The 20,754-nt window shown below is 39.0% G+C and overlaps 1 pseudogene; it reads left to right on the plus strand.

Moving 5' to 3' along the window:
• The first annotated feature begins 7,402 nt into the window (after window positions 1–7,402).
• LOC100620597 overlaps window positions 7,403–20,754 on the plus strand; it is a 124,327-nt pseudogene continuing 110,975 nt past the window's right edge.

The raw sequence follows: 20,754 nt of genomic DNA on the forward strand, positions 1-20,754 counted from the left end.
TGATTGATTACTGACCCCTCCCAGGAACCTTCAACTAGGAGCATCTCATGCAACACCTCCTGTGGGGGCTAAGCAGGAGGAGGTGCTTTTGGCATGGTCTAAAGGAGGCAGGGGCAAACTACCACAGTTATCTCTGTCTCTACAGGTGTGAGTAGCTCCGAACATTAGGTGTCTGTGAACAGACACCACTTTCAGCCCCATTCACCTCAAGGGAAACACAGAGGAGGGCATTGTGACAAAACACAACCTGTTGGTGCTCTTGCATCCCTGGGAACACACCTGCCCTGTTGCTGCCACTGCTAAATGTTCAAGACAGTACCCATAAGCCCGATCTCTGTCACTTTCCAGGATCCTGCAACTAGGAGCAGACTGTACAGCACCTTCTATGTGGGCTATGTGAGAAAGGGTGCTTCATGCTTGGTCTACGTGTAGTGGGGACAAAAGACTGCAGTTATCACTGACTCTAGAGATGGTCATGTCCCACTCCTACTAGGGGTCCCTGAATAGGCATCACAAGTGGTGGTTCCAATCACCTCAGAGGAGGGCGTTGCAATCAAACACATGCTGTTGTTGCTCTCACTCCCATGGGAGCTAAAACATCCTCCTACTGCTACTGCCAAATGCTCTGGTCACATTTCCGATCCTCCTAGAGCTCATTACCACTTCCCAGGGCCCTGAAGCTAGGGGTAGCCTGTGCCACCTTCCTGCAGTCCTTGCTTCTGTCAAGAGCCCAATGAACAGGCACTTACTGCTGGCCCTATCCATTGCCTCCTTTTCCCTGGAAACACACTGAACATCCTGGCAGTAATAGCCTGCTCACGATGAAGAAAGAGATGGCAAATTTTCAATCTCCCACACCAAAAATAAATAGTAACCTCCCCCAGGAAATACAAAAGGGTATTCTTGCATAGAAGTAGCCTTACAAGACTACAGTGTGGCTTTCCCAAACTCACAGAAAAAGAAAAAACATGAGCAAGATGAATAAGCTCAGGAACATTCCTAGTTAAAAGAACAGGAGAATTCACCTAAAGCAGTTGACAATGACACAGACCTCTGCAGTCTGAACAGACATTGAGTTCACAAGGGAAATGGTGAAGATACTGAAGTAATTAAGAAAGGATATGAACAGTAATGCAGATTCTTTTAGAAAGGTACTAGAAAATGTAAGGAGGAGCCAAATAAAACTAAAAAATTCATTTTCAGAGATACGATCTGAGCTAAAGGCAATAAAGACAGAATGAATAAGGCAGAGGAACAAATTAGTGACATGGAAGATAGAATAATGGAAACCACCCAATCAGCACCACAGACAGAAATCCAAATTTAAAAAAAAATGAAAGCAATCTAAGAGACCTATGGGATAATATAAAGTGGGACAATCTAAGTGTAATAGGAATTCCAGAAGTAGAAGAAAAAAAAAGGGGGGATTGAAAATATATTTGAAGAAATTATGGCTGGGAACTTTCCACATCTAAAGGATACTGATATCAAGATACAGGATGCACAGAGGGCCCCAAACATGTTGAACCCAAACAGACCCATACCAAGACATACTATAATAAAAATGGCAAAAGTTAAAGAAAAAGGGAAAAAGAATTCATTGATTATAAGGGAACCCATATAAGGCTATCAGCTGATTTCTTCACAGAAGCACTACAGGCCAGAAGGGAGTGGCAAGATAGATTTAAAGTGCTGAAAGGAAAAAATGTGCAGCCTATAATATTCTAGCCAGCAAGAATATCATTTGAAATAGAAAGGGAAGAGTTCCCATCATGGCACAGTGGTTAACAAATCTGAAGAGGAACCATGAGGTTGCAGGTTTGATCCCTGGCCTTACTCAGTGGGTTAAGGATCTGGCTTTGCCGTGAGCTGTGGTGTAGGTTGCAGATGTGGCTCGGATCCTGTGTTGCTGTGGCTCTGGCGTAGGCCAGCGGCTACAGCTCTGATTTGACCCCTAGCCTGGGAACCACTATATGCCATGGGAGTGGCCCTAAAAAAGGCAAAAAGCCAAAAAAAGAAAAAATAAATAAATAAATAAAAAGTAAAATAGAAGGGGAAATAAATAATTTTTCCAACAAACAAAAGCTAAAAGAGTACAGCAATACAAAACCCATCCTAACAGAAATAATGAAAGAGTTAAAAAAAAATTTAAAAAAAATTAAAAAAAAAGAAAAGATGAAGAATTAGGATGGAGGAAACCACAACTGGAAAGCAGTAACTTAAATAAGCCAGCATACAGATCGAAATATGAAGATGTTGTGGGGGGGAAAGACAACAAAATCATACAATGTGGGCAAGGAAAGTATGAAAATGTAGCTTCTTTGTTTTTATTTTCAGGATGTGTTTGAACCTATATGATTATCAGGCTAAAGCAAGCAGGTACAGGAAGTGGTTAACATACTTAAAAAACAGGAAAACCGCAAATCAAAACCAAACATTACATTCACAAAAACTGAAAAGTACTCAAGCATAAAATAAGTGGAAACCATCTTACAAAATAAAGAAGAGGGAAACATAGAATCACCCAGAAAACAAGGTTTAAAATGTCAATAAACCCATATCTTTCAATAACCACCTTAAATGTCAATGGACTGAATGCTCCAATCAAAGACACACAGTTGCAGATTGGATAAAAATGCAAAAACCTTCAATCTACTGTCTATAAGAAACTCAAATTAGAGCAAAGGACACATAGAGATTCAAAGTGAGGGGATGGAAAAAGATGTTTCATGCCAATGGACCAGACAGGAAAGCAAGAGTTGCAATACTCCTATCAGACAAAATAGACTTTAAAACAAAGGCCCTAAAGAAAGACAAAGAAGGACACTATTTAATGGTTAAAAGATCCATTCAAGAAGAGGATATTACAATCATCAATATATATGCCCCTGATATTGGATCCCCCACACACCTACCATAAATACTAACAGACATGAAAGGAGAAAGTGATGGGATTACACTCATAGTAGGAGACTTTACCACCCCACTGACATCAATGGACAGATCCTCTAGACAGGGAATCAATAAGTCAACAGAGATCCTAAAGGACATAATAGAAAATTAGACTTCATTGACATTTCCAGGACATTATATCTAAAAAAGTCAGAATATGCATTCCTCACAAGTACACCTGGAACATCCTTAAGAATTGATCCATATACTGGGGCACAAATTTAAGAGTATAGAATTTATTTGAAGCATCTTCTCTCACCACAATGGCATGAAACTAGAAATCAACCACAGGAAAAGAAATGAGAAAACACTAACTACATAGACACTAAACAACATGCTATTAAAAAACCAATGGGGCAGTGAGAAAATCAAGAAGGAAATTAAAAAATACATCAAGACAAATGACAATGAACACACAACCACTTAAAATCTATGGGAAGCTGCAAAAGGAGTGCTCAGGAGGAAGGTCATAGCAATACAGGCCTTCCTCAAAAAAAAAAAAAAAAGCAAAATCGCAAATCAACAACATAACCCACCACCTAAATGAATTAAAAAAAGAACAAGAAACCCTAAAGTCAGCACAAGGAAGGACATCTGCAGGGAGCTGAGAAGATACAAGGAGCCAAGGAAGGGAGCTTGCCTGAACAGTGCAATTCCAAGGGCAGGCTCCTAATCAGAAAAAGGGGCCTGTCTGAACCACACAATTCCGAGGGCAGGTTCCTAAACAAGGGGATGCCTGCCTGCATGGTGCAATTCTGAGGACAGGCCCCAGAAGACAATATGGCTCGCCGGCTGACATAGGTGAAAAACTAAATTTCCCAGGAAATAATTTCCATTTTGTGTTGCTGAATGGGGATTGTTCCATGGATGACTTAGTCTTTTCTGTTATTCACTTGTTATTCAGTTTTCCTTAGTTTATCCTGATTATTTACTTATTATTCTTATTTCCCATTCTTATTTTCCTGTGGTGATTTGTGATTTAACAAAATTACAACAATAATATAATAAGAATTTCATCCAGAAGGACTTTTCCCTATTCAAATCCAACTTAATTAAAACATAGTGTTTATCTACTAACTAGTTATAGAGTAAACTTTAGAGTTAGGATTTTAATGAGGTCTATAGAAGTTACACACATATTATTCATTATCAAAAGAAACCTAGCTGTGAGTTTTGTCCTTGATGTTAGAAACTTTTAGTGGTAGCTTGCTAAGTTGATTTGTATTTTCTCACACTGTTTCCCTGCCAAGGATACTTTGAAGATAGACACTAGTCTGAAGACAAGATTTTTTTTTCTGTAACTTCTAAAGCTTGTGGGAATTGGCTGGCCATGAGATGGTTTGTGCTGAGTCTCCTCTTTCCCACATGATATGCTACACCTGTTTGTCCTTGAATTGTACTCGTTAAATTTAGTTAAGTTGAAGATTTTAGAATGTGATGTATTGCTACTATACCATGTGATCAAAAAACAAAGCATAATAGTTGACCAATGTACCTTTAACACTATGATGTAATCTGTAATGAAAAACTGTCTATATAATCAACCACTTATGCCAATAAAGTTTGAGCAGTCCAACGCCCTGAAAGAAGGAACAAAGAGGCTGTCTCTGTATGCACATTCGCTGACACCATGTCCCTCTCCGATTGGGAAAAAGTTTACACTCCCTGGCCACCAGAGCTGGCCTTTGGCACATTTCCTCTCCCCCAGTCCTTGTTGACTGTCATTTATTCTCTGCTTTGTGTGTTTCTCAAAGTGAAATTATGCAGCATTTGTCCTTGTGGGACTGGCTTATTTCACTTAGCATAACATCCTCCTAGTTCATCCCTGTTGTCAGAAACAGCAGAATTTCCTTTTTCAAAGGCAAAATTATAATCCATTGTGTGTATATGCCACATTTATCTCTTCATCTGTTGATGGATTTGTGGTTTATTTCTATAGATTATATTTGTGCACAGAGCTGCAGTGCATATGGGAGAGTAGATAAATTTCTGAGCTCCTGATTCCAGTCCCTTTTGGTCTATACCCAGAAGTGGATTGTTGGATCATGTGGTAGTTGTATTTTTAATGTCTTGGGGAATCTCCATACTGTTTTCCATATTGGCAGCACAACTTTACATCCCCACCAACATTGTAGAAGGGTTTTTGTTTGTGTGTTTTTTAAGTTGTGTGTGACAAAAAAATTCATTTTAAACTTATAAATTATTTGGTATGAATCCATACAAACCTCACTTCTGGCTAGGATGAGTATGGGTTAGACAGCACCAAAAAGCAGCACCAGGGCTTTTATATTTGTGTCACTATGTTTCATGCTGAATGTCTGTTTCTGTGTATAACACACTCACAATCTACCTCTCCTCCCCTTGGATGGCTGAAAAGCAAATAGGGACTTGGGAGGGCCTTGGAAATATGTGTATCCATTTTACCTGTTCAGATAGCCTCACAGCCTGACTGTTCCTTTGTCACAGCTCTAGACATTAACAGGCAGCAAACAAAGTCCTCTTTATGCTAAGTTGGTGGGACATTGCACAGATGGTTTGAGGGCTACTGAATTTCTTGCTATGTTCCTAATCGATGTTAGATGACTTCCACATTTCTCACTGGGGAACAAAGTAGGGTCAACTTTGAAACCTTGTCTCATTAATCAGATGACTGTGCATGCTGATATAGTTCCTTGGTCTCCCAGCATCTTTAATATCTTGGCTCTCTGGTTACCTCAGCAGTCAAATTCTCATGTCCCTCACTTTGCATGTATGCTCAGAGCTTAGCCATTTTAAAGCCCTGGTGATGGAAGGGGAGATAGAGACAATGGCAGATATGAAGGAAGCTATTTGTTTGCAAATTTATTAAAAAAGCAGTGAATCAAGTGCTATAGACCTACTAATCATCAAGGGCTATCCATCTTCTGGGCCTGTACTGTTTCCTGGAAGTGAGAGGGAGACTTCAGAAATAAACACACATTTTCAGGAACCTACTTGATCTTTCTTGATGGCCTCCTATATCTTTGTCATCTTTTATATCCTGATGTCTGCTTACTCATCCTGCCCCCCAAAATGAGCTGATTTATTTATTTTTGTGATCTGTTTCCTTTTGATTGTTATTTTAGTCAATATTATTGACTTGTGATATATTTTCTAAATTAAAAATTTTTAATGTGATAAAATATATGTAACACAATTTAATATTTCAACAATTTTTTGGTACCCATCTGTGCACTAAGTAATTCATGTTGTTGTGCAACCATCACCACCATCCACCTCCAGAATTTTTTATCTTCACAAATGGAAACTCTGTACCCACTGAACAATAACTCCTCCTTTTCCTTTCCACACCAGCCCCTGGCAGTCACCTTTCCATTTTTTGTCTCTATTAATTTGACTCTTCTAGGAATCTCATATGAATGTAATCTTCCAGTATTTATAATTCTGTGACTGCATGATTTTACTTAGCATAATATCTATAAGGCTCATTCATGTTGTGGCTATATCAGGATTTCTTTCTTTTTCAAGGCTGACTTATATTGCACTCTATATATAGACCACATGTTATTTATCCAATCATTTGCAAAAGACCCTGTGTTGTTTCCATCTTTTTGCTGCTGTGATTAACACTGTTTTAAATATGGATGTATAAGTACCTGTTCGGCGCCTGCTTTCAATTATTCAAAGTATATAACCAAGAGTAAAGTTCTGTTATCATATGAAATTCCATAGAGTTTTTTGAGGAACTTTCTTAATGTTTGTCTTTTCCTCCCTTCCTTTTCATTCCTTCATTTCTTCCTCTTTCTTTCCTCAATTTTTCTTTTTCTTTCTTTCTTTCTTTCTTTCTTTCTTTCTTTCTTTCTTTCTTTCTTTCTTTCTTTCTTTTTTCTTTCTTTTTCTTTCTTGCATTCTTTTTTCATTGTTTTATTTCTTATAGTAATTTAATGAAAAAGTAAGTTTTTGTGTTGAGCACTTTTTTTTTTTTACATGGTGCATCAATCTTCCAAATAATGTTTTAAGTGCTGTGCATATATATAATGTGCATGTGGTGTGTGTGTGTGTGTGTGTGTGTGTATAATGTGTGTGTAAGACAGACATAAGCACATAAGCAGTATGACTGTGGAGCCATGGGATGGACAGTATCTTACTAATTACTGTTTCCCTTCTTTCACTCATTATGTCTCCCCTCTCTAAAAAAGAGAATGAGTCTTCCTTATTTCCGCTGAAGTGTTTCGTTGAAGTCACATACTTTCTCCATGTGACAGAGTCAGTGTTCAGACAAATCAAGTTGTGTTGCTCTCACCAGAATGGATGAGGCATCCGTGTGTGAGTTCAGTGCAGTGAGGCCTTTCCACACACTGACACAGTCAATCTGAGAAGTCTTGTGACCACGTCATAACTGCTATGCTCAGTACATCTAAGTTCCTAGAACTTCCCATTTGTCTTCATTCCCAGAAGAGAGAAAGGCAACATGAGGAGGGAGAACCAAAGCAGCATGTCCGTGTTCTTCCTCCTGAGGTTCTCCATCCAGCCAAAGCAGCAGGGCATGCACTTTGTTCTGTTCCTGGGCATGTACCTGATCACAGTGCTGGGGAACCTACTCATCATCCTGCTCATCAGGCTGGACCCTCACCTCCACACCCTCATGTACTTCTTCCTCAGCCACTTGGCCCTCACAGATGCCTCCTTTTCATGTCACTGTCCCTAAGATGCTGATGATCATGCAGACTCGGGATCAATCCTTTCCCTATGCAGCGTGTGTAACACAGACATATTTTTTCATGTCTTCTTCTTGCATTGACAACCTTCTTCTTGCAGTGATGACCTATGACAGGTATGTGGCCATCTGTCACCCTCTGCTACACCATTGTCATGAGGGAGGAGCTGTGTCTGTGTCTGTTGTTTGGTTCCTGGCTCATCTCCTGTGCCATTGCCCTAACCCACACACTCCTCCTGGCTCAACTGTCCTTCTGGGCTGACAACTTCATCATCCACTTCTTCTGGAATCTTGCTGCCCTGCTTAAGCTGTCCTGCTCAGACACCTCTCTCAATGAGCTGGTGATATTCACTCTAGGGTCTGTGGGTTTCTTTTTTTCCATTGAGTGGCATTCTGGTCACTTATGGCCACAATGGTGTCTCCATCCTGAGGGTCCCCACTACTAACGGGATCTGCAAAGCCTTGTCCAATTGTGGCTCCCACCTCCCTGCGGTGTCTCTATTCTATGGGACAATGATGGCAGTGTACTTTTCCTCCTCATCAGGCCAGTCCCCTGACAAAGACATCCTTGCTTCTGTGATGTACACAATGGCATCCATGTTGAACAATTCCACGTTGAACAATTTCATCTATAAGCTGAGAAACAGAGATATGTCATTGGCTCTAGGAAGTTTTTCATTAACAATAACCATTTTCACCAAGTGGGAATCACCTAACCATGTTCTTATTTCACTCACTGACCTTGTCAGAAATGACTTATAAAGTTGTGTTTTGAGTACCCATGTCAGTAACACCTTTCCTCAGTGTCCTTTAAATGGTCATTGTTATTAGATCAATCTCTTTCCCTTTAGTCATATCCATTGTCTATTTATCCTCCATAACCATACATATGTCATTAGCAGCAACACACATGTAATTTTTTGGGGATTCAAAGTTTCCAACTCCTCTGTATGTGTATGTGATTTAAAATTTTTTTCCATGTGTAATATTATTATTACATTTGGATTTTTACAGCTTTTTAAAGTGTATATATATAAATAGACAGAGAGTGAGTGCATGAGAGAGAGTCTTATTGTGGTCATCTTTTGCCATATGTTTGTAAATTTTTAATTAATTACTAAATTATTTTCAAATATAATTGACTTACAATGTGTGTTAATTTCAGGTGTAGAGCAAAGTGATTTGCTTTTAAATATATACTATTTATGTTTATGAAAATATCTAGTACAGATCCATGTGCTATACATTTGGTACTTGTAATTATCTACTGTACATATTGTAGTGTTATGTCTTAACCCCAAACTCCTAATTTTTCCCTCCCCCCATTCCCCTTTGAGAACCATTTTCTATATCTGTGGATCTATTTCCCTTTTGTGCATGAATTCATTTGTATCATTTTTTGAATGCACATATAATCAATATCTTATATGATTTTCTCTATTGTGTACTTCATTTAGTATGATAATCTCTAGGCTCTTCCATGTTGCTACAAATGGCATTATTTTTTCTTTATATGGCTGAGTAATATTCTATTATAGTATGTACCACATCATTTTTATCACTCATCTGTTTATGGATGATGTTGCTTACTTGAATACTCCTCAGTCATAGAAAAGAATGCAGTAATGTCATTTTCAGCAACATGATGCAAATAGTCTCATACTAAGTGAAGTCAGAAAGACAAACATCATATGATATCACTTACATATGGAATCTAAAATACAGCACAAATGAACCTATCTACACAACAGAAGCAGACTCATAGACATGCAAGTTGCCAAGGGTGAGGAGGGATGAGTGGGATGGATGGGGAGTTTGGGGTTACTAGATGCAAACTTTCACATTTAGAATGGATAAGCAATGAGGTCCTACTGTATAGCACAGGGAACTATATCCAGCCTCTTGGGATAGACCATGATGGAAGAGGATATATGAAAGGGAATGTATATGTATAGGACTGGGTCTCTTTGCTGTACTGCAGAAATGGGTGCAACAATGTAAACCAAATTTAATTTTTAAAAAGGTAAAAATATAAAATATATCATTGGAATAATTTTGACACAGGTACACACCCATGAAATTATCACCATAGCTATCAAAATCATGCATTTCCCTGATGTCTACCCTTCTGCCCCCTCTTTGCTCCTCCCATAGGTCCTCAGGGGAGACACTATTCTGCTTCTTTCATGTGGATTCATTTTCATTTCCTTGAGACTCATTTCCATGGAATTATGCAATGCATATTCTTTTCTTGCTGCCATCTTTCACTGAGTGTAAGCATTATGAGATGTATTCATGTTGTACTGTGTATCAAGAGTTCACTCTTTTTAATGCTGAGTAGTATTCCATTGTATGGATATACCTTGATGTTCCATCAACTCACACTTTAAAGTTATTTACATTTTTCATTATTTTAAAATTTTTATTTTTAAAAGTTTCTATTTATATTTTTTTACTTCATTAAAGTTTATTTGTTATTAAAGTATATTTCATTTACAATATAGTGTTAGTTTCAAGTGTACAGCAAAGTGATTCAGTCACACACATACACACACACATTCTTCTCTGATTCTTTTCCCTGATAGGTTGTTAGAAAATACTCTACACAGTGGTCAGGAACTCTGATTCAATTCATATAGAGCAGGGCTCTGAAATCTGTACTTGTAAGAAAATATTCCAGGTGATATGTAGTTTGATTTGGGACCCCTTCACAGTCTTAATGCATCTAGGAAACTTGTAAAATGTAGGCTCTGCCTCATAAGGATGGGGAGGGGCCTGAGATTCTTCATTTCTCACAAAATCTCAGGAGAAACTGATGCTGCTGGTTTGGATACCACACTTAGGGTATCCAGGGCCTAGGTTGTATTGGACAGTATTCCAGGTTCTGATGTATTTTTTCCACTTTTCTTTCTATTTAAGGTTGCACTTGCAACATATGGATTTTCCCCAGCTAGGGGCTGTATAGGAGCAATAGCTGCTGGCCTGCACCACAGCCACAGTAACATTGGCTCTGAGCTACATGTGTGACCTAGGCTGCAGCTCATGGCAATGCTGGATCCTTAACCACTGAGTGAGGCCAGAGATCAAACCCACATCCTCATGAACCCTATGGCAGATTCTTAACCTACCAAGCCACAATGGGAACTCCCCTGGTTCTAAAATTTTAAGAGTCTAGCTTGCTGGAGGGTTCTTAGCCTCCTCCTGCTAGATCTTTTCTCTCTGCTGATGACTTTGCTTTGACTCCTCCTCTCTTCCCAGACCCCACTATACTCATGAACACTTTCCTGTGTGGTGAGTCTGGACTCCTGGTATTTATCAAGATGTGGCCTCCCCATTTCCTAAGGAGCCCCTGTTCTTAGCTCATTCCTCCTCAGCACACAGACATTTGATATATCTCAGGCTGCTGTCACTGTGATGGTGCAGGTTTATGGGGTTGGTAGGACATACCTAGAAGGTGGAGGTGGGTTAGGTGTTCTTCCCACAGAGTAGCTTCTGTCTAGCCATGGGGTGATGATGGCAGGGGGAGGTGGCAGGAACATGCCCCACCCGAGATGTAGGAACTTAGGGACTTGTATTCTCCTTGGACCCTAAAAGAAGTGTCTCTGTGTGCCTGCTAACTCCTCTTCCCCCAACCCTGATATCCTGAACTCCATGGACACTCCCTCTCCACAGACTTTGGGGAGTCCATGACAGCTGGTGGAATGGGAATGCCCAGGATGATGCATGCTTTGGAGCCTAGGGAGGTTGGAAAGGTGTGGCTGGATGGGTCCCCAGGCTCTGTGTGTGGGGGACAGTCATGCTGCTTGTCTAGAGGGGTTCCCTGGGCTCCTTTTCCCCATTCTTTCTCCGTGCCCCAACTCCAGACTCCACTCCATTCTTTGGATTCCATATTTTTCTTATGCTTTATGACCTTTTACACAATACATATTCTTCCTGTGGGTCTCCAAACACTTCACATTTTCCATGTGCCTGGAATGCCCAGCCTCTTTCTTTCTTTTTCTTTGTCTTTTTAGGACTGAACCCATGGCATATGTGGCATATGGAAGTTCCCAGGCCAGGGCTCTTATCCTAGATGTAGCTGCCAGCCTACACCACAGCCACAGCAATGCCAGATCCTTAACCTACTGAGCAAGGCCAGGGATAGAACCTGAATCCTTAAGGATACAAGTCTGTTTCATAACCTGCTGAGCTATAATGAATACTGATGCTGTGTTAATTCCTGCTGTACAGCAAAGTGAATCAGTTATAGATATATACACATTTTTTTTCATATTCTTTTCCTTTAGGTTATCAGAGGATATCAAACATAGTTCCCTGTGCTATACAGTGGGCCCTTATTATTTACATATTTTATGTCTAATTGTTTGCATCTGTTAATCCCAAAGTCCCAATTCATCTCTCCTCCACCCACTTCCCCCTTGGCAACAAAAAGTCTGTTGTCCATGTCTGTCAGTGTGTTTCTGTTTTGTAGATGAGTTTATTTATGTTATGTTTTAGGTTCCACATAGAAGTGATATCATATGGTATTTGTCTTTCTCTTTAAGACTACTATGGATCAATTTGCTATTACCAGTGCTGATCCAGAAACCTGGCCTGGGACACACACAATCAATAACATTAGGCATGAGTGTTCTTTTTATGTTAATCAGAGTTTACAGACAACCCATCAAACTGAAGACCTGGGAAGTTCCTTGGTGGTTCCTCAGGTTAAGTAACTGGCTTTGTCACTGCTGTGGCATATTCCTGGCCTGCAGCCCTAAAAAAAATAAAAAATAAAAAGGATGGCCTGGATGACATTATCACTGCCTTGCAAGAAGGCGCTTGTGCCGTTATCCAAACAGAGTGTGTTCATGCCTGATGAGTCTATGAATGTATCATTTTATTAAATCACATGAGGGCACAAGCAGCTATCCTGAGTCCCCAGCCTTGGGGACTTCATAAGTGATTCAGATCATGGCTTGTGGTGGAAAAAAATTGTTACATATTATGGAAATCATTATCCTAAACTCTTTTTCTTGCAAGAGCTACACTGTTGCTGTGATACCCACCCCCAAATGCAGCCAGATAGCCACCAAACAAGCCACCTCCAAGCCTGTGACACCCCTTGCTGGCCATTCAGGGCACAATGCAGGAGAGGGAGACATGTGAGATTGTAGGAGCTGGTCACTAGAGTGTTGGTGTCACCAAGATAAATTTCAGTCTTTTCACCTGTGGGCAGGTGAAATGTAGGAGCTGGTCACTAGAGTGTTGGTGTCACCAAGCCAAATTTCAGTCTTTTCACCAGTGGACTCTGGGTTGCTGTGAAGGAAAGGGCAGCATTTGTTGCAGGGTGCTAAGGTGGCTAATGCTCAAAAAACCTGGTAGGTGGGGAGTTCCTGTCATGTCTCAGTGAAAATGAACCTAGCTAGTAACCATGAAGATGCAGGTTCACTTCCTGGCCTCACTCAGTGGGTTAAGGATCCTGTGTTGTGTGAGCTGTGGTGTAGGTCACAAATGCACTCAGACCCTATGTTGTCCTGGCTCTACCATAGGCCAGAGGCTACAGCTGCCATTAGACCCCTAGCCTGGGAACTTCCATATGCCACAGGTGTGGCCCTAAAAACAAAACAGAACAAAACCTAATGGCTCTTAGGGAAAGGTTTTTAAAAACAGAGGGAGAGGGTTGCAGGTAGATGAGCAGCTGGGGGACATTCCTCTGATTGGTTGGTCATGAGGTAATCAGGAGTCAACATCATCAACTGGTCCACATGCTTGTGATTAGCAGGCCGTTAACTTTTCCCACCTGGTAGGGCTTTCGGTGTCTGCCAAACAGCTCAGAGGATTCGGTTAGGAATATTACCTGTAGCCCTTGAGGAGGGACTAAAAGTCCTTGACTTTGTTTCAGGGCTAAATTATTATTTTTTGTCTGGCTTGCTTGTTTCCCTTTCTTTCTGTATTTTTCTCACTTCTCTGATTAAATGCATTCTTTTAAACTCAGGGAAGGTCTAGGTGGTTAATGTTTGTCTACAAACCAGCAGCAGACCAAGGACACTGGGTGGAACAGGGGATGGGGGCGTTTCCCAGGAAGACCCCCTAGGGTCCTGTTCAGTTACATCTGGAGAGGTCACTGAGAGGACAAAGAAGAGGTGGCTGCTGATTGACCTGCAAGTTGGACTTGGCTGATTGGAGGCACCTTGACCCTACCTGTGTCCCTGAAATGTTCATTCTGCCCTGGGTTCCCAGGCTGGGAGCCATTTTTGAGGAGGCAGCCTTGAAGGAACACTGTGTTGCTGAGACTCTCTGGACAACATGCGAGTCTAAACCCACTGAAGGCCTCTGTAAAAGCTTTCAAGATCCTGGTCAGAAAGGGTGGAGAGCTGCTTTTGGCTACCAAGACAAGCCTTGTAGGTAAGTTTCCTTGCTTATGAAAACTGCCTCTTACCATTCTGGGGCAGGGGGATGATGGCTGGCTCTTTTTTTCAGGGGTGAGTTTGCCAACAGATGGTTGGGTTTTCTGTCCCCCTCCTCCATGGTAACTGAATTACACTTTATGTGAATGGAGGAACTTGTGTGTGGGGGTCTTTCCTATCCTCTTGACCTTTCATAAGCATCATCCCTAATATATTTTTCCCGTAATTAGCTTTTGGTATTTGCTTATTATGGGCCTGAACTGATACTACAGTTAACAGAAAATTCTCAACAATTGTGTGATTTTTCAGGGGTTTCTGCTTTTTGGTTATTAGGAATAGTGCTGCTATGAACATTCATGTACAGGCTTTTACATGGTCACATGTTTTCTTAGTCATATTCCTAGGAATGGAATTGCTGGGTGTATGGTAACTATGTTTGAACTTTTTGTGAAACTGCCCATATTTTCCAAATTGGCTTCATTATTTTAAGTTCATACTACCATATAGAAGGGTTAACCCTCCTCTCATGCCTTGCTAACTTTTTGATATTTTCCATTAAAATGAAAAAAAAAATCCTTCTGGAAGTGTGGTGGTATCTAATTGTGGTTTTGATTTTTATTCCCTGATGATTAGTGATGTTGTGTATTGTTCATGTGCTAATTGGCCATTTCTATTTTTTTATTTGGAAATGTGTTTAAATCCTTTGCACATTTTAAGATTTGGTTAGTAGTGTTTTTGTTGAAGTGTAACAATTCTTCATATATTCTCATACAAATACCTTATCAACTATATGATTTGCATACTTTTTCTACCTTTCTGTGGCTTGTATATTCACTCTCCTGATGATATCTTTTGAAGTACAAAACCTGTTGATTTTGATGAATTCCTGTTGATCCATTTTTTTTCTATTTTCACTTGTGCAGACAAGCGTTTGGTGTCATACCAAAGAGATCATTGCCTAACTGAGGTCACAAAAAGTCTCATGCCAGTGCTTTTCTCCAAGTGTCTTGTAGTTTAAACTCTTGCATTGAGCCCTATCATCCTTTTGAGTTAATTTTTGCATGAAGTGGGAGGTAAAAGTCCATCTTCATTCTTCTGCTTCTGGCTATTCAGTTGTCTCAGCATGGTTTGGTTTATTGAAAACATTATTCTTTCCCCCTTGAATTGCCCAGGAAGCCTCCTTGAAAATAAATTGCCCGTAAATGTGAAGGTTTATTTGTGGACTCTTGATTATTATCCTTTGTCTAGCATTATGCTAGTATAGCATTGTTCTTTTTAATTGAAGTCTAGTTTCCGTATGACATTTATATAGCTTACAGATGTACTATAAATAGTGATTCATAATTTTTATGTGTTATACTCCATTTATAGTTATTATAAAATATTGGCTATATTCCCCATGGTGTACAGTATATGCATGTGGCTTATTTTATACCTAATAGTGTGTCCCTCTTAATCTTATGAAGTTTTCTTGCTCCTCCCCTCTTCCCTCTCCTCACTGGTGACCACTAATTTGTTCTCTGTATCTGTGAGTCTGCTTCTTTTATGTTATGTCCACTAGTTTGTCATACTTTTAAGATTACATATATAAGTGATGTCATATGTTAGTTGTTTTTTCTGACTTTTTTCACTTGGCATAATGCCCTGCAATATCATCCATGGTGCTGCAATGGCACAATTTCATTTTCTTTATGCCTGAGTAGTAGTCCATCATGTATATATGTATATGTATATATGTGTGTGTGTGTGCATCCACAGGTGTATGGATATATACATCCATTCATCTGTTGATGGACACTCATGTTCCTTCCATATCTTGGCAATTGTAAATAATGCTGCTATGAATATTGGGATCCATGTATCTTTTGAATTACTGTTTTGTTTTTTGGGGGGTTTATATACCCAAAGGTGGAATTGTTGGGTCATAGGGTAGTTATATTTTAGTTTTTGGGGAAACTACTATACTGTTTTCTATAATGGCTGCACCAATTTACAGTCCCATCAATAGTGTACCAGGGTTCCCTTTTCTCCACATCCTTGCCAACTTTTGTTATTTATGTTCTTTTTAATGGCATGTGGGAGGTGATATCCCATTGCAGTTTGATTTGCATTTCTCAGATGATTAGCAATTTTGAACATCTTTTCATGTGAAGTACTAAGCATGAATTAGTACTTACTTAGTTTGTAGTAAGTTTTGAAATCAGGAAGTGTGAGTCTACCAACTTTAGTCTTCTTTTTCAAGAATGTATTGGTTATTCTTATTCTAATTCATTTCCATGTGAATTTTAGGATCAGCTTGTTATTTTCTGCAAAAAAAAATATAGCTAAGATTTTTAATGGGGATTGTATTGAATTTAGACCATTTATTATTTCTACTAGATTTGGGGGGGGCTTATTTCTTAAGAATTTAAAAATATAGAGCATCTGCCATTTTCAAGTACAGATAATATTCCTTCTTTACAATCTAGATGCATTTTATTCCCTTTTCTAACTTAGACATGCTAGTTGGAACCTCTTGTACAATGTTAAATGGAAGCAGCAAGAGTTATTGTTATTCTTGATCTTAAAATAGCAGAAATAGGCAGACTGGCTAAAGGAATAGTGGAGCTCTCAAGAAAATGAGATCCTGTCTGATGATTAGAGTGGGCTGGTGTGAGAGGGTACTTTTTGAAGATGACATGGCACTTAAACTAGGTGGGCTTACCGTAAAGTGCCACAGAGGAGGAAATAATAGTGGGGAGGCCCTGAGGGAAAATGTGTATGCTCGATATGAGAGAATGAGAGCCCATTGTAGTCAGGACCCTAGTTTTGAATAATTATGGGACCTTAAATAGGGAGGGACTTTTTTTTGGCCACACTCATGGCACGTGGAAGTTCCCAGACCAAGGACTGAACCTGTGCTGTAATTGTAACCTGTGCCACAGCTGCAGAAAGCCAGATCCTTAACCCACTGAACTATGATGGAAGTTCAAGGAAATTCTGGAAGAGAGTGAGATGTGTAAGGAGGAGATCTACTTCAATATGTAATATCATTCTAAAAGTCATATTTTGTTTCAGTAAAAAAAAAAATAATAATAATAACATGCTGGAGTTCCCTGGCAGCAAATTGGTTAAAGATCTGTTGTTGTCACTGCTGTGTCTCAGGCCAGTACTGTGCCATGGGTTTGAGGCCTGGCCTGGGAACTTCCTCATGTTACATGTGTAGCCAAAAAATAAATAAATACCATGCCACATACTAAAAGCCACTGAATTATAGACTTTTAAATGAATTGTATGGTATATGAATTATATCTCAGTAAGACTCTTAAAAAATAACACCTCTTACTGAAATGAAAAGAAAAACCAATTTATTACTCACATGAACTCTATACAAAGAAAGATTTTAATCATAACACTGGCAGAAGAGTCAAAAGAAGGGTATATTTTTTCTTTTTGAGGCATGATATTATTTTTTATTTTTTCATTTATTTATATATATATTTTTTCTACTATACAGCATGGTGACCCAGTTAAACAACCATGTGTACATTCTTTTTTCTCACATTAAGTGTTCCGTCATAAGTGATTTGACAAAGTTCCCAGTGCTACACAGCAGGATCCCATTGCTAATCCATCCTGAAGGAAATATTCTGCATCTATTTACCCCAAGCTCCAATTCACACCCACTCCCTCCCCTTCCACCTTGGCAACCACAAGTCTATTCTCCAAGTCCATGATTTTATCTTCTGTGGAAAGGTTCCTTGGTGCCATATATTAGATTCCAGATACAAGTGATATCATATGGTATTTATCTTTCTGACTGACTTCTCTCGGATGAGAGTCTCTAGTTCCATCTATGTTGCTGCAAATGGCATTATTTCATTCTTTTTTTATGGCTGAGTAGTATTCCATTGTGTATATATACCACATTTTCCTAATCCAGTCATCTAAAAGTGGACATTTGGGTTGATTCCATGTGTTGGCTATTGTGAATAGTGCTGCAATGAACATGTGCATGCAAGTGTTTTTTTTAAGGTGAGTTTTATCTGGATATATGCCCAAGACTGGGATTATGGGTCATATGGTAGTTCTCTGTAAAGATTTCTAATGTGCCTCCATGTTGATCTCCATAGTGGCTGTACCAGCTTCCATTCCCCCCAACAGTGCAGGAGGGTTCCCTCTTCTCCAGTCTCCCTCCAGCGTTTGTTATTTGTAGTCTTATTAATAATATCCATTCTGACTAGTGTGAGGTGGTATCTCATGGTAGTTTTTACTTGCATTTCTCTAATAATCAGTGATGTTGAGCATTTTTCCATGTGCTTGTTGGCCATCTGTGTATCTTCCTTGCAGAAATGACTCTTCATGTCCTTTTCCCATTTATCAGTTTGGTGGTTGGTTTTTTGCTGTTGAGTTTTATAAGTTGTTTGTATATTTTAGAGATTAGGCCCTTGTCAGTTTCATCACTTGAACCTACTTTCTCCCAGTCTGTAAGTGGTCTTTTATTTTCTTTTTGGTTTCCTTTGCTGTGCAAAAATTGTCAATTTGATTAGGTCCCATTAGTTTATTTTTGCTTTTGTTTCTGTTGCTTTGGGAGACTGTCCTGAGAAAATATTCATAAGTTTGATGTCAGAGAATATTTTGCCTATGTTCTCTTCCAGGAGTTTGATGGTGTCTTGTCATATATTTAAATCTTTCAGCCTTTTTGAGTTTATTTTCATGCACGATGTGAGGGTGAGTTCTAGTTTCATTGATTTGCTGGCAGCTGTCCAGGTTTCCCAGCAATACTTGCTGAAAACACTTTTTTATCCCCCATTTTAGATTCTTGCCTCCTTTGTCAAAGATTAATTGACCCAAGTTGTGTGGGTTTATTTCTGGGTTCTTTATTCTGTTCCATTGATGTGTATGTCTGTTTTGGTACCAGTCCCACACTGTCTTGATGACTCTGACTTTGTAATATTGCTTGCAGACTGGGAGAGTTATGCCTCCTGCTTGGTTTTTGTTCCTCAGTATTGCTTTGGCAATTCAGGGGCTTTTGTGTTTCCATGTAAATTTTTGGATTGTTGTAGTTCTGTGAAACATGTCATGGTTAATTTGGAAGGGATTGCATGGAATCTGTAGATTGTTTTGGGTAATATGGCCATTTTTACAATATTCATTTTTCCAACCCAAGAGCATGGAATATCTTTCCATTTCTTTACATCTTTTTAATTCCCTTGATTAAAGTTTTATAGCTCTTGGTATATAAGTCCTTTACCTCCTTGGCCAGTTGTATTCCCAAATACTTGATTTTTTGGGTGCAATTTTTTTGTATTTGTGTATTCCCTTTCTATTATTTCATTTCTAGTATACAGAAATGTGACTGATTTCTGAATGTTAATCTTACGTCCTGCTACTTTGCTGAATTTGTTGATCAGTTCAAGTAATTTTTGGGTTGATGCCTTAGGGTTTTCTATATACAGTATCATGTCATATGCATATAGTTACAGTTTTACCTCTTCTCTTCCTATTTGGATGCTTTTTATTTCTTTTGTTTGTCTGATTGCTTTGGCTAGGACCTCCAGTTCTATGTTCAATAGCAGTGGTGAGAGTGGGCATCCTTATCTTGTTCCAGATTTTAGTGGGAAGCCTTCTAGCTTTTCTCCATTAAGTATTATATTTGCTGTGGGTTTTTTTGTAAATGGCTTTGATTATGTTAAGGAATGTTCCTTCTATACATACTTTGTTAAGAGTTTTTATCATGAAGGGATATTGGACTTTGTCAAATACTTTCTCTGCATTTATTGAGATGATTGTATGGTTTTTGACTTTTCTTTTGTTAATGTAGTGTATGACCTTGATTGATTTGCATATGTTGAGCCATCCTTGTGAACCTGGGATGACTCCCACCTGGTTGTGGTGTATGGCCTTTTTGATATGTTGTTGGATTTGGTTGTCTAAAATATTGTTAAGTATTTTAGCATCTAAATTCATCAAAGATATTGCTTGGTAGTCTTCTTTTTTTCATTGTATCTTTGTCTGGAATTAGGTGATGTTGGCATCATAGAATGTCTTTGGGAGTGTTCCTTCTTCTTCAAACTCTTAGAAAGTTTTAAGGAGGATGGGTATAAGTTCCTCTTTGTCTGTTGGTAGAATTCACCTGTGAAGCTATCTGGTCCTTGGCTTTTATTTGTAGGGAGTGTTTTTATGACATCTTCAATTTCATTTCTAGTGATCAGTCTGTTCAGTTAATCTATTTCTTCTTGATTCAGTTTTGGCATGCTGTAGGTCTCTAGAAAGTTGTCCATTTCTTCTAGGTTGTTGAATTTGTTGGCATATAATTGTTGATAGCATTCTCTTCTGTTTATTTTTGTATTCCTGTAGTACGTGTTGTGACTTCTCCATTTTCATTTCTTATTTTATTTATTTGGGTGTTTTCTCTCCTCTTCTTGGTGAGTGTAGCCAGAGGTTTGTCAAAGTTTTTTACCTCTTCAAAGAACCAGATCTTGTTTAGACTGATTTTGTCTATTGTTTTTTTGAATCTCTACTTTATTGATTTCCTCTTTGATCTTTATGATTTCCTTCCTTCTGCTGGCTTTAGGTTTTGCTTGTTATTTTTCTAATTCATTTAGATGGTGGGTTGAGTGGTAGATTTGAGGTTTTTCTTTGTTTTTTAGGAAGGCCTGTATTGCTATCAACTTCCCTTGGAGCACAGCTTTTGCAGCATCCCATAGATTTTGAGTGGTTGTGTTTTCATTATCA

Source organism: Sus scrofa, unplaced genomic scaffold (assembly GCF_000003025.6).
Source record: "Sus scrofa isolate TJ Tabasco breed Duroc unplaced genomic scaffold, Sscrofa11.1 Contig59, whole genome shotgun sequence".
NCBI classification, from domain to species: Eukaryota; Metazoa; Chordata; class Mammalia; order Artiodactyla; family Suidae; genus Sus; species Sus scrofa.